Source organism: Nymphaea colorata, chromosome 10, assembly GCF_008831285.2.
Source record: "Nymphaea colorata isolate Beijing-Zhang1983 chromosome 10, ASM883128v2, whole genome shotgun sequence".
NCBI classification, from domain to species: Eukaryota; Viridiplantae; Streptophyta; class Magnoliopsida; order Nymphaeales; family Nymphaeaceae; genus Nymphaea; species Nymphaea colorata.
In genome coordinates, this window is record NC_045147.1 from 14,298,514 (window position 1) to 14,311,618 (window position 13,105).

General features: G+C 37.6%; 1 pseudogene; it reads right to left on the reverse strand.

The window, feature by feature from the left end:
• Positions 1 to 5,572: 5,572 nt before the first annotated feature.
• LOC116262639 (cytochrome P450 87A3-like) lies at positions 5,573 to 9,137 on the reverse strand (annotated as a pseudogene).
• Positions 9,138 to 13,105: the final 3,968 nt, after the last annotated feature.

The window sequence follows — 13,105 nt, forward strand, 5'->3', positions numbered from 1 at the left end:
GCCCCTCTAGATTTCGTCTGGTGGTTGCACGACAAACGCCCCGATGCGAATTTATTATCGCCGCTGTCATCTTCTTGATTACGGCGTGGCATCTTAACGTGATTCGATGGGGAAAAAAAGAAGATGACCAAAATGGGCCTCATGAGCTCATCTCAAGAGGCCCCTGGTTCTAACTTGAAGTTGTTTCAAGTTTCTATCAATCAAACTCTATGACTCACCGAAATATGTCATGCATTTATCATTATATAATCAGCTTTTGGAATTTAAAGGGCCCTGCTACTGAAGAATGTACAAAGTTTCAAAAATTTTAAGTTGTGTTTATGTGAGAACCATGTTCTGTGAAAACATGTGTTTGAACCATTTCTTAAAATATGGTTTGTGTGTCCAAAACGATAAAATGTCGTTCCACCTAAGTCATGTTCTTAACATGATAACATTTAAGAGAGTCAACAAACATGTTCCTAACATGACAACATGGAGTCGGCAAACACGCCCTTACGGTGTATTTGATAGCTTCGTATTTGAGATGTGAGATGGATCTAAGATCTCTTTTATGTAGGATTCAAAATGTAAACAAACACTTGATTTTACCATTACAAGGAAAAATCATGGATTTGATATCCTCAGTGAAAACCCTCACGTTTGAGGTTGACAGTGAGAAGGTTTCTAACCTTAGATCCAATAGATCTGATATCCCTAATTATCTCAAATCATCTCTGATGCTATCAAAATGTCCTCTTATGGGCAGTTTGACTACAGTAACATACCGTAAATCTATGCCAAATGGGTAGATTCATGGCGCCCTATAATACATTGTTCCATGAATTTGCTTCATTTTTAAGATAGATTTATTAAACAGTAACATAATGTTACTGTTGCCAAACAGCTCCTTAAAATTTTTGACATATTTTGCCCTTGGTGTGTAACAATTGACAAATTTATCTTCTTTGTTTTTGCAATTTCAAGACAATTTTTTATTACTTTGATACTGGCATTTGGCCTTATCAAATTGTTCCACTTTTTTGTGGGTGGGGGAAGGATTTCTTTGACAAATTCAACCTGAAAAACTTGTTTCGACCACAAGAAAGTGTGGGGATATTTCTCTGCAATAACAGGGCATGGGTGAATTCTTGAATTGAAGAAAGAAACGCAACTTACTTTCACATTCTTACATTTCGTCGCAACCGAGCATGGCAAAAACTCTTTCCTCTTTTATTTATGTTTTCTTATATGTATTTGGTATAGCTTTTTGAGAAAACCTAAGACTCCAGAACTCTTTCCTTGATAGCATATTGGAAAAAAAATCTTCTTTTTCTCTCTTCAAACACACTTCCTACCCGTCTTTGTTAATCTTTTCCAATTTGGTCCTCTCTCACTGTAATATATATATATATATACGAGAGAGAGAGAGAGAGAGTCTGTGGAGTGTTAGAATGTGTACAGGATCAAGACTTCTTTGCAGAAAATGCTGAACATTCTTCTTTATTCAATTACTATCGTGATTAATTATTGTGCGACGGAATTGAATACGTTTTTCTGCTAAGTTGCACGTCTTTTTGGCAGGCTTTTTTATATTCAATCGATGGTCAATGGATTAACAACGTGGATTCACCGATTCGATGTGCCAAATCGAAGCATTAATGGAGACGTCGGCAACCTCAACTGCTCAGCACTCAATGTGAAATTCTACAGTTTGAAAAATTGCAAGTGCGCGCGGTGAGATTGAACTTCTTGTTGATACGATGGTGATGCTGCGATGACGCAGATGTCCCTGTTGCACAAACTTCTGTGCAATTTTTGTTTCAGAAATGAGCTTCAATTCGTTTTCTTATCATATCTTTTTAGAAATTTAACCATACTAATGAGATAACTTGATGTCCAGAACCAGTCAGATAAGAACATGAGATCCCACGAGTCACAAAGATCAACTGCGACAGATCTATAAAAACTATAAATATTTATTAAACAGCGCTCCAATGAAAAGTTTCTGGGCTTTGAGCTACAAAAATCACATCTCCTTTCTTAGAAGGTTTAGAACATTCAGGAGTCTACAACATCCTCTGCACAAAAATCATAGATTTCAATCTAATCAAGTTTCTGAAGGCCATTAAATCTTACCTGCCCATTTTCTAAGAAAGGATTTTCTGGATCTGGATTAGACTTTTAGTCTCTGCTTGGAAAAAGGGCAATGGACTGAGAATAAACTTCAAAAAATCAACATACAGAAATTCAACTTCAACATTGTTTATGCAATTGGACTGCACCTGATCCATGCTCTAGAAGACGTCAAAAGGCGAAATTTTTTTCGCAAATGCGAGGGCAATACAGGAATTTGGGGTCACGGCCATGCAGCTTCCAGGAAGGAGAGGAATTGGCGTTTAATGGTGGAAATAAGGTGAATGAAGGTGACTTGTGGGGGAAGGTCAAGTTGTTCTTGCTTTTGGTTTTGTTAGGCCACCCCCACTTTCCTGGTGCCTTCCTCCTTCTTCCCTTCATTGACATTCATATCTTTACAATAATGCTGCACTATTCTATAGTACCCGTTTCGTATCGGCAGCTTGGTACCGGCTTTATTGTTTTTTAGAAAACTCGAGTTTGATTCGAAACCACAAATAACATCTCAGAGTTTTAAACAGCGAGGTTTTTTTCAGGTATAATATGGTGACCTTGAAAAAAACAAGAAAAATATGGTGATTTTTTTTAAATTTTAAAAAAATTAAAAATAAAAAAAAATAAAATAAGTAGGAAACTAATAACACAAACATCAAAAGATAAGTAGATTTGTAATAAATAAAAAATAAAAATAAATTGTTTGGCATTAAAAAAACTAAAAAAAGTGAAAAAAAACACATTCTTTTTTAACTTAAAAAAAACGTATTTTTTAAAGTTTTAAACCGTCATTTAATTTATCACGTATTAAAAAATGTACTTTTTAAACTTTTCTAAGGCTTGTCAACAAACTCGAATTTGGCATAAAAAAATGCATTTTCTACGACTATGCGACAAACTTGACTTGAACTCCACCTTCAAATGTCGGCCGATACGTATAGCAGCTGCAGCATCGGTTATGTCAATTTTATATCAATTGTTTCAATAAAATAACGATAATAATAATAATACTGATAAACTGATCTTTCAAGTGTTCAAATAGAAAAGCATTTAAAAAAGACTGGCAGATCAACGGAAAAAAAAAAAGACTCGCATTAATTTTGGTGCTAATGTTGACAAAATTTTATTGGGGATGTGGTTGGTCGCCTAGTCTTTATTGCATAGTTTTCTTGTTTATCAAACAGTAGATAATCGTATTAGTGTACTTAATTTTCACAATAAATATATTCTAATTTTTTTTTTAAATACCGCCTTTGGTGAAAACGTTAAAGCGAGCTTTTAATATTGTCACCACAGGACTTTCAGTTTGCTTTTATTAAAATATATAAATGAGGACAATAGTTCTTGCACAAAAAGCTCAATGAAAATGTGTGGATTTGGAAAAGTTGCCTCTAGAATGTCAACAGTGAGTTGCCGATGGCAGCACACACAAATTTATTTATAAATAGAGGTATATAAAAAATTGCATATAGATGTGTCCAATTCAGTGTAGCAAGGATCTCTCTCACTATATGTATAGAAAAATTGGTAGGTTGAAACCTTTAGTTAACTTTCTCAATCTTCGAATTTTTTCGTATTGACTGTTGAGAGAGAAAAAAAGAGAAAGGTTTTTTAAGAGTTTAGGACCTGAAGATCTGACACCTACTAATCTCTCACTCTCTCTCTTTTGGCAATCTAACCTTATACATATAATCTTAGAAGTGGTTTGGTTTGAAACATATATTAGGTTAGTTATTTTTTGCTTTAATAATGTTTTTCATAAAAAAATGAACAGCCCCTATAACATCTAAATTTTGATATTAGATAGTTCAATTTTTTGACAAAGATAACTTAAACTAAAACATGATTTGTATTAAATTAGTAGTTATAAACGCATTAGGCAGCTTACATTTTGTTTAAAACACTTTTTATGGTTTTTATCCCATACCAAAACAATCTGGTTTTTACTAATCATTCACACACACACATATATATAGACACACATTGGGTTTGGTTTTCACCAATCCAACTATATATATGTATCCAAAATTTGAAACTTAGGTATGTTTGATGGATTGGAAACTTGGAATTGAAAAAATATTCTTGAAAATAAGTTTCTTGGAATAAAGGAATTGAAAAAATCTTTCCGATTCTCATTTTGATGTGTGTGTGATGCCTTCTTAGTTTGATGGAATCGAAATATATTTCCAAGTGAAAAAGGCGAGTGAGGGAGGAAGAAGGGAGGTGCAAAAAGAAGGGAGCGAGGAAATGGAGAAAGGAGGAAGCGAGGGAGGAAGAAGGGAGGCAGAGGAAAAAGGGAGCAAGGGAGGTGCAAAAAGAAGGCGAGCGAGGGAGGAAGAAGGCGAGCGAGGGAGGCAGCAGATGTAACGGTCAAAAAAAAAAAACCGAAAAAATTTTTTCAGCTCTCAACTGAAAATTTTTTTCCGAAAATATATTTTCGTTTCCAGAATTAAGTATATCATGCACAGAAAAGCACAACAATAATGCAGAAGGACCCACTAGCGATAGAATATATGAAAGTCCTTTTGGGTTCTCAAGAGACTCCAGCTGAAGAACAAAGAACAATTTCCTAGACCTTAGGCTTATATTCTTGCCTTTGTGCGGCCATTGCAGGCCTCACATCAAGCAATGTAAGTAGCGTCCAAACGTCTCCATGATGATAAAATTATGTTTCTAAATTGCGAGCATATTCATACTTGGATTCCTCTATATCTGGTCAATTTGCAATAACAAATTGCAGAGACTGCACCACTTGGATAGCTGAATAAGGCCGCAACCGCGAATTGTGCTCATGCCAAGGTGGCTCCACCACTGATGGAGACTCGCATATAAAAACTCTATATTTAGGGGTAGAGCCAGAAATTTTTCTTTGAATTGTATTTTTAGAGATTGTACAACGGCCGAACAATTTTTTTTTTTTAGAATTTCTGTATTAACATTTTTTAAAATTATAAGCATAATTTTATTTTCCAAAATCTGAGGAGGAGCCATGGCCCCTGCCGGACCCCCCTCCGTCCGCCCCTCAGAACCTTACAGCTGGATAGGCTGTTCGCTTTTATGCAACTCAAACTTGTCTGTGTAAGCTTAAGTCGAACTCGACTCGTTTAATATTTAATATTTGCATTTTGATATCTTTGATACTCGGTTTGATACTCGGTCAGCCCAAGTATCAAATAACCAGCCCAAGCTCAGCCCATGTATCCATTAGGTACCAGGCCCGTTGCCCGCCCTTATCGAAGAAAGATAGGTAGGTCCAAATCCAACTTGCATGAGAGAAGTTTACTATCCACTGATGATGAATTGAGGAGCTGAAAAAGATTCATTTGGTGTTTCTTTTGTAAGTGACAAACCAATTCAAGTGACACCCACATCCCTATAAACTTGTGTATCCTTGTGACTAGGATCATTGAAGTAATGACAGAAGCTATTCAGTTTCTGCACATGAAAGTGTTTCCAGCCACAGTTATACCTGTATCTGGCGGCCAAGTGATGAAGGAAAGCTGCCATCATCACCCTGCTGAAGTCTGCACATGAAATTTGAGAGCAAAATCTGTGACTGTAATCTGCCATCTAACAATTTGCTCCAAATAGTTGCACTAAAAAAGGCACCCTGACTACTTCTAAGGTTTACCTCCCATCTTGATGGTTCAAAGGAAAATAGATCAGGAAACAAATCAGGATTCATGTGCACTGAAATTGTGGACACAGCTGCAGTCCAATCTTTGGGAATCGTGTGTCCTGCATCAAACAGGTCATTGAAGCCATGGAAGACTGATCTGTCCTGCAGAAAACCATATCTTTTGTAATATATACCTTTTGTGGTGTTATCTGCCAAAGATTTTCTGAATATAACAGGTGCAATGTTGCCCAATCTAAGTGTCTCCTTTATCACCTGAAATTGTTGTAATGGTGTAAGAAAAGTGTTTATATGAATGAGGTGCTCGAATATAGAAGATCTCTTGAATTTGCAGTGGCCAGGACGCACAGCCAATGTGAGAAAGTTCTTTGCATTTCCTTAATACAAACAAGAGGGAAGAGAGTTCCACCAGACTGTGAGTCGAGATTAACTTTCACTATGACAATATAGTACCTGGGAAGTGTAAGTCATGGATTTATATTCCTTCCAAGAAATCCCCATTTGCTCGTCATTCCTTCTACTGAGAATTTTGTGATGTTGCTTCTGATTGACACACACAAAAACTTGCGAGCTGTTAACGGAAGTGAACTGGAAACCAACAAAATCAGTTTGTTTGATGCCTTCAGTTTTAAGTCCTTTCTGAGTGAGGCTTTCATGTTATAATTTGACTTACTGTTAATTCCTCCAGCACCTCAGGATGGTCTGCGAGAGCTTCGTTCATGCAGAAGGTTATTGACTGAGTTGTGGTCTCAAAGCTTGCAAAGAGAAGAACAAAAAGGAGGTCAAGTGAAATGGCCTTTGTCAAGGTTGATCCTTCCTTGTTCAACTCCTTTACAAGGAGATCAATGAGGTCTTTTTGCTCTTCCCTCGGCTGATCAAGCCCCTGTTCCACCATACTCTTCAAGGTTTGCATCACCTTCTTCCGACCCTATCCAAGATATACAAGTGGTGATCAGAAGCCAGGGCTCCCTGAAGTTTCCATCTATTTTTTACTTAAATTTGGTAGAATGGATTAGATATAATGCATTTGTGCAGTTTTTGTGAAATTGTATTGCAGAAGCAAATTTGGTAAGTTGGTTTTCACGAGTCTGAGCATATAAAAGTGAATTACACGATTAAAAAACTAGGAATGCATAGATGGACTAGATTGATTGGATGCCAAAATAAGATTTTATAGCTTAGAGAAATTCAAAAGTTTTAGATTGTTGAAACTTCAGTCCTCTCATCACATATTTAGACAACATTTAGATATTAATGCAGGTACTCATGTTTTGCTAAAACAGTATGCTTACATAAATCAATAACTGTACTTCCTATAATACCGCCACCATGGTTTGAACAGACTTTAGAATATACAATCCACAAATTGCCCTCCCACTTTATCATTTCAAAACATCATGCTAGTTTAAGAAAATAATTGACCTGTTCATAAATTGTTTCCTTTAACTTTACAGTTACAAATATTTTGCTAGATACTCATTCAACTTATAAATCATGATTTTCCCTTTCCGTCATGCATCCTGCCCTCAATTCAAGGTCTGAGTCTGATCATCTATATGTATACCCACTCCACATACACATTTTAATCATATTTTGAGATCCATATCTAAAAAGAATGCCATGGAGTTAATTGACCAGCAATCCAAACTAAAAGTTAAACAATCAATTCAATCAAAATGTATGGAAAATGACGTCACGGTCTGATGCCATACCTTCATACATAGGTAATATGCAGTGACAGGAATATTGAATGGAAATGAGAATAACCTATGCATGAAATCATGAAAATGCTTTTTCAGGTTTTTGGGTATCTTCAGACGGGTCATAACTTATCAACTTCTTCATATGAGAATCTTCATATCAGAAGGAAATAGGATACGAGTTACAGAAGTTTTTTTCAATTTTTTTCTTTTTCATTCTACTTTTCAGGAGACGGTCTTTGTAGAGGTGCAGGTAGCTTGCCAAGCCCGCCAGGTTGAGGTCGGAGCCATTCTTTACCAAGTCCAACCTGGTCGGATCTGATATATATTAGTTGTGGATTTAGAACCAGATCGACTTGGTTGTCTGAAACCAAAAGTTAATCGATCTGGGTCCAACTAGAGTAAAGGTGTTCGACTCATGTGAAGGTGCGTGCAGTTCAGATCTGGGGCTGTTTGTAACTGGATCCTGTTTTCTTTACCAAACGCCATATGGACCCAAATTCGGATCAGTACCACCCATTGACATGTCACTAAAAATTGCCTTCCTTCATAGGCCCAATAAAATTGTTCATTTATTAATTGAAATTTCTTAACAGTTTCTAGATGCCCCTTAAAATTTTTGGATTATATAACTAGTACCCTTTAGTTAAAATTTTGTGGCTTTTCGGCCCTGGTTTCAGATACGAATCAGACCGGTATTGGTTTGGAGTTTAAGCAACCAAACCAGACGGAGATTGACAAGGTTCCAACTGTAAATCTTGGACTACGCCTCTTTGATCTGGATTAGATTTTTAAAATTCAGGACAGATCCGAGTTCAATCCAATTTAGGGGAGATCTAATTTGGACGAATATGGCAAAAAGTAAATCCAGATTAGGTCCAAATCGTTTCTGTCCTTAGAAGAGGACAGCTGGATTACACGACGTAAAATCATGAATCTGGTGGCAAAGAACTTGATCTAGAAGCTGTAAATATAATTTCATGAAACCAAAGATTTTATGACCGAATTAAATTCAAGCTTCAAATCCGCATTCTACTCTTTTACAATCACGAAGTATCTACTCTAATATGAGAAAAGAGAAAGTTTAATATATATGAAAGGGGAGCTGAGAGGGCGAGAGGCTTTCATGCGCAGGCAAGAAGGAGGCGACCAAGGGAGGCAGCAGCAGCCGGAGGGAGGCGACCAAGGGAGGCAGCAGCAGCCGGAGGGAGGCGACTAAGGGAGGCAGCAGCAGCGGGAGGGAGGCTCTCCTCTTTATTATCACAAAAATACCTCTTTACGTTCAATACGTTTCACCTCTTGCCATGAAACCTGTGAAACAGAACATTATCTTTCAAACAGTTTCGACGATCAAACAACCTCAACCTCTGAAAGAAAACATTGTGATTTGTTGGTGCGAGAAAAAGAAAGTTTACAGATTCATTCGCCTCTTTGAGTTCACTAGCGGGCAGTTCCGCCCATGAGAGGAGACTGGCGGAAATGCGGCTTCGTCAATCTCAGGGAGCAGAGATTGCTTCAGATTTTCGGGGCCAAAGAGGGTCATGACTCATGACGAGGCTCTTGAGATACTTGAAAAGGAAGCCATGGAGTTCACCGATGCCATGTTTGCCGAAGATCTCCTTGAGCGACTCAGGATAAGAGATCTGAAAGCATCGACCTTCCTGACCGAAGATGAAATTGTTGAAGTCCATTTCTGTTGGAAGATTATAGGCTTCCCTGCCAAGTTGGTCTTCAAAACCGGGCCATACCTGCAACAGGTTTTTTAGATTTCCTGTAAGTAGAAAAGAAGTAGAGAAACCAAAAAATAATTGCTGTGGTTCCGTGTAAGGCAACTGCCCACACAAGTCCATGCATAGCTCCCCTAGTGGTCGGAGAGCATATGATACGTGGTTACCTTCTTGTTCAGTTTATAATGTGAGTGTGAATGTGAGTGTGAATGTGAGGAAGTCGGAAGAAGCATTGGTGGTGAAGAACTGGAAGGTTTCGCCGAGCAGAGGGAGTCAATCCCGTAACTAATACATATCAACACCAATGATATACCATGCATGCTGTGAACGCCCACATCTTTAGAGAGAGGATGAGAGACTGTAACCTAGAGAGAGGATGAGAGACTGTAACCTAGAGAGAGGATGAGAGACTGTAACCATAGTCCATAGGAGATGGGTGCAAGTCGATGGGCAACGGCTGTCCTTGTACAGAAGAGACAATGGGAGTGTCAGCGGGTCGGAAGCCATTAGGAATAAGCACTCCAGGTACGAATCCAATTTGGATGTGTAGATAGTGGTTCCAGATCTGGATATTATCAGATCCTTCATGCGAATGACCAGCTACATATAAGCAGGTGTAGGCAGTTGCCCACCAAAAACTTTATATTTTCATATTGATGCATTAAAAGATTTACTCATTTATATACTAAGGTGCAAGGGTTTTTTAGCTAGGCCTCTTAGGTCAAATTACTTGGCTCCGCTGCTGCCCAAGTGCCGTCCGTTAAAACCATAAGAACTAATCAAATCATACCTGCCCATAGCCAAATGTATCTATTAGTCAGTCCTTGCTGAATGGGCCTGGATGCTAATGGGTTATTTGGCAGGGGGAACACTGCGATGAGTGTCTCATGATTTACCCTAAAGATTAACAAATTCAAGAAATGCTAAAACTAGTGTTTCATAAACATACTCCAACTTTTTAGGCAAATTTATCGGACACCAAATGACCCATAAAGTCGGATTTAATTGTTTTGTAGCATCGAAACTTGAGCTCATTCACGATCAAAGGTGTAGAAACATGGTCGAAAGAAAAAAATCTCTATTTGATTGGGCTTCTTCCTATACATTTGAATTCCATTGGACCCAGAAATGATACATTGTAATAATCTTTTTGGTCTCCCAATATCAATAGATTGATTGTTTCGCTCCCGTATCTTATAAAAGGAAAAAGATATCTAAGATTTGTTTCATGGATTCGAAAGGGAGTACTTGGATCCTCCCAATAATTAAAAAGTGTATCATGTCTGAATCTAACTGGGGTTCACGGTGTCCCCAATAGATGCATGCTGAATATAGTGGTGTATTGATCTTTTCATGAGGTGGTGGTTTGAACTAAGTCTTGGTGAATTGATTTATAGGTTCATTAATCATATCCAACTGCTTTATGTTGTAATAACTGAGTGGCCTTTCCTATTGCTACCAATCAATTATCATGCTCATACAAAACTTATAGAGGTTGGCTACTATCTTGAGCATGATATATAAATTTGATATTATCGGAACCTCTTATGGACCTTTAAGTAGGGTGAACACGAGCCCAGTTGGGCCCGACTTTAGTCAACTCGAACTCAGTTTGACTAATGAAACCTCGAGAATGGCTCGACTCGACAATTACATGTTGAGCTCAAGCTCAACTGGAATAAGGCTAGACAAACTCATTTCAATAGAATTGATATTCATCGTTACGTGTTGAGTTCGAGCTCGACTCGATTAAGGTTTGATAAACTCGTAAACTTTTTTTAATATATCGACTTGATTAAGGCTCAACAAACTCTATTAAGGCTTGAGTTCGACTCGGCAGTTACATGTTGAGCTTGAATTCAACTCGATTATTTGAACGAGTCGACTCATGAATTCGAGCTCGACTCATTAAGCAAATGACTTGGTTCGAACTCGTTCACGAGCTAAGCTTTAACGAGTCGAGCTCGAGTAACTCAACTCGATGTTCACCCCTACCTTTAAGCGGCCATTTGGAGTTAGAAATACTTTGTGAGTGTTTCATAAATCTACCTCAAAATTATAATAGAATCATGAAACACGTGATAAGTGTTTTATGAGTCCAGATTCACGAAACGCGCACATATTGTTCTCAATGCCATACAACCCATAAAGTTCCAACTTGCTTACTTATTTACTAAAGTGATTTGGCACGAACAATTTCTACGGTCAAACCCAAATTGGGCACCGAAGATTTTCACACTCCATTTGAAGGCTAGGGAAGCAAAACACTGGGCTTGATAAACAAATGATAAGGCAGTGGCGACAGTTAATTAATTGTGAAGCAAATAGCAGGACTAGGTTATTGATTTAGATTATAACCCTAAGATCAAGGACCGTATTTTGTAAGTCATCCTTCTCGTTATAAATATGACACCATCTCTCAAAATGAAAACATGAAAAATAACATAGAGATATAAATGAAAACATGAAAAATAACATGGAGATATATGCAAAGAAGTTCATGGTTCACTGCTAGAAAGAACATCTTTAAAGAGGGATGAAGCGTGATCAGTAAAAGTTTTACTTGCTGCAATTTGTGGCATGGCTTGAAGAAAAACGCTAACGAAGGTCGTGCCACTGATCATTTGGTGACGGAAGGCGCAAATGTCAATGAAGAGACGTTCAGAAATACTCCAGGAAGACGTCACAGAAGGTAGACCAGACTAGAACGAGCACCAGTGGCGTAGTATTCATGTCAATGAATGGTCGTCAACAATGGTGCAAAAGAACGTCAGCCTTTGTCAACGGTGACACGCTTCTCATGTCAAAAGGGACTATATGGTCTCATAAACCGTCATTGACATGACGTTGGCGTCAGTGATTCATCACAGTAGCGCGCTATCTGTGCCAATGAGATGAAAACGTTAGTTTTGTATAGCTTTTAGTGACGTGAGAGAATGCATTACTGGCAATCTGGATTTTTTAGTGACTCAACATGTTGAGTCAATGATGATTGATCATTGTTTTTTAAAACAATGATCAATCCCTGCTACCAAACAAACCCTGTTTGAAAACATGAAAAAAAATGTACATTAACCACTGGAATAATCGACTTCAAATAAGTGGGGCTCTATGCTATCTGCATCCCAAAGAAAGCAAAAGGAGAAACAAATTAATACCAACATAATACTAAAGACGATAAACATTAAAGAATGATAGTAACAACTCTATCATGGCGACAAAGAAAATGTGACAGATTTCAACAAACAGAAAGAAGAATTGGAGCGAGAAGACAGGAAATTACTGGAAGAGCGGCTGTACAAATCAAGCGGCCGCCTTTGCTGCTACACAAGAAGCCAATCAAAGGAACAGACAAATCATGAGAGATAAAGAGACAGGGAGAGAGATAAAGGTTCTATTTCCTGGATGTAGATAGTTGTTTCTCTTCTTGCTGTAAAGTGCAAACTTCACACTTCTTTTATATATTTTTCTGTAGATGGTTATCATTAATTTAATAAAAATTAGTAACTAGATCGATAATAAGTACAAGGCTTTGTTATCAAAAAATTGATGGAAATTTTGAAAAATGACAGAAAATCATGGAATATCATGTTGGTGCGTATAGTTAGTTTTTGGCAAGCATTCTTACAAAAATTTGTTCGGGACGTGATTGGCTGGTTCTTGTCCAAAACAAGGTGCTCTCAAAGAGTCATTATTAGAATATAGAAAATACAAGGAAGTCAGGTTTTCCTAAAACTGATTGTAAATGTATTGTCTCCTTGCTCACGAGTTTACTGCCGATCAAATCGGACTCCATCATCTACATTGTCATGAGTATCTTTGTTCTCTTCTTTGGATCTCATCTCATTGTTCTGGTTGATCTGAAAAGTTACCATAGATGTTATGTATATGGTTAATTTATTCAATAAAATATCGTTTGTCAAATCAACACG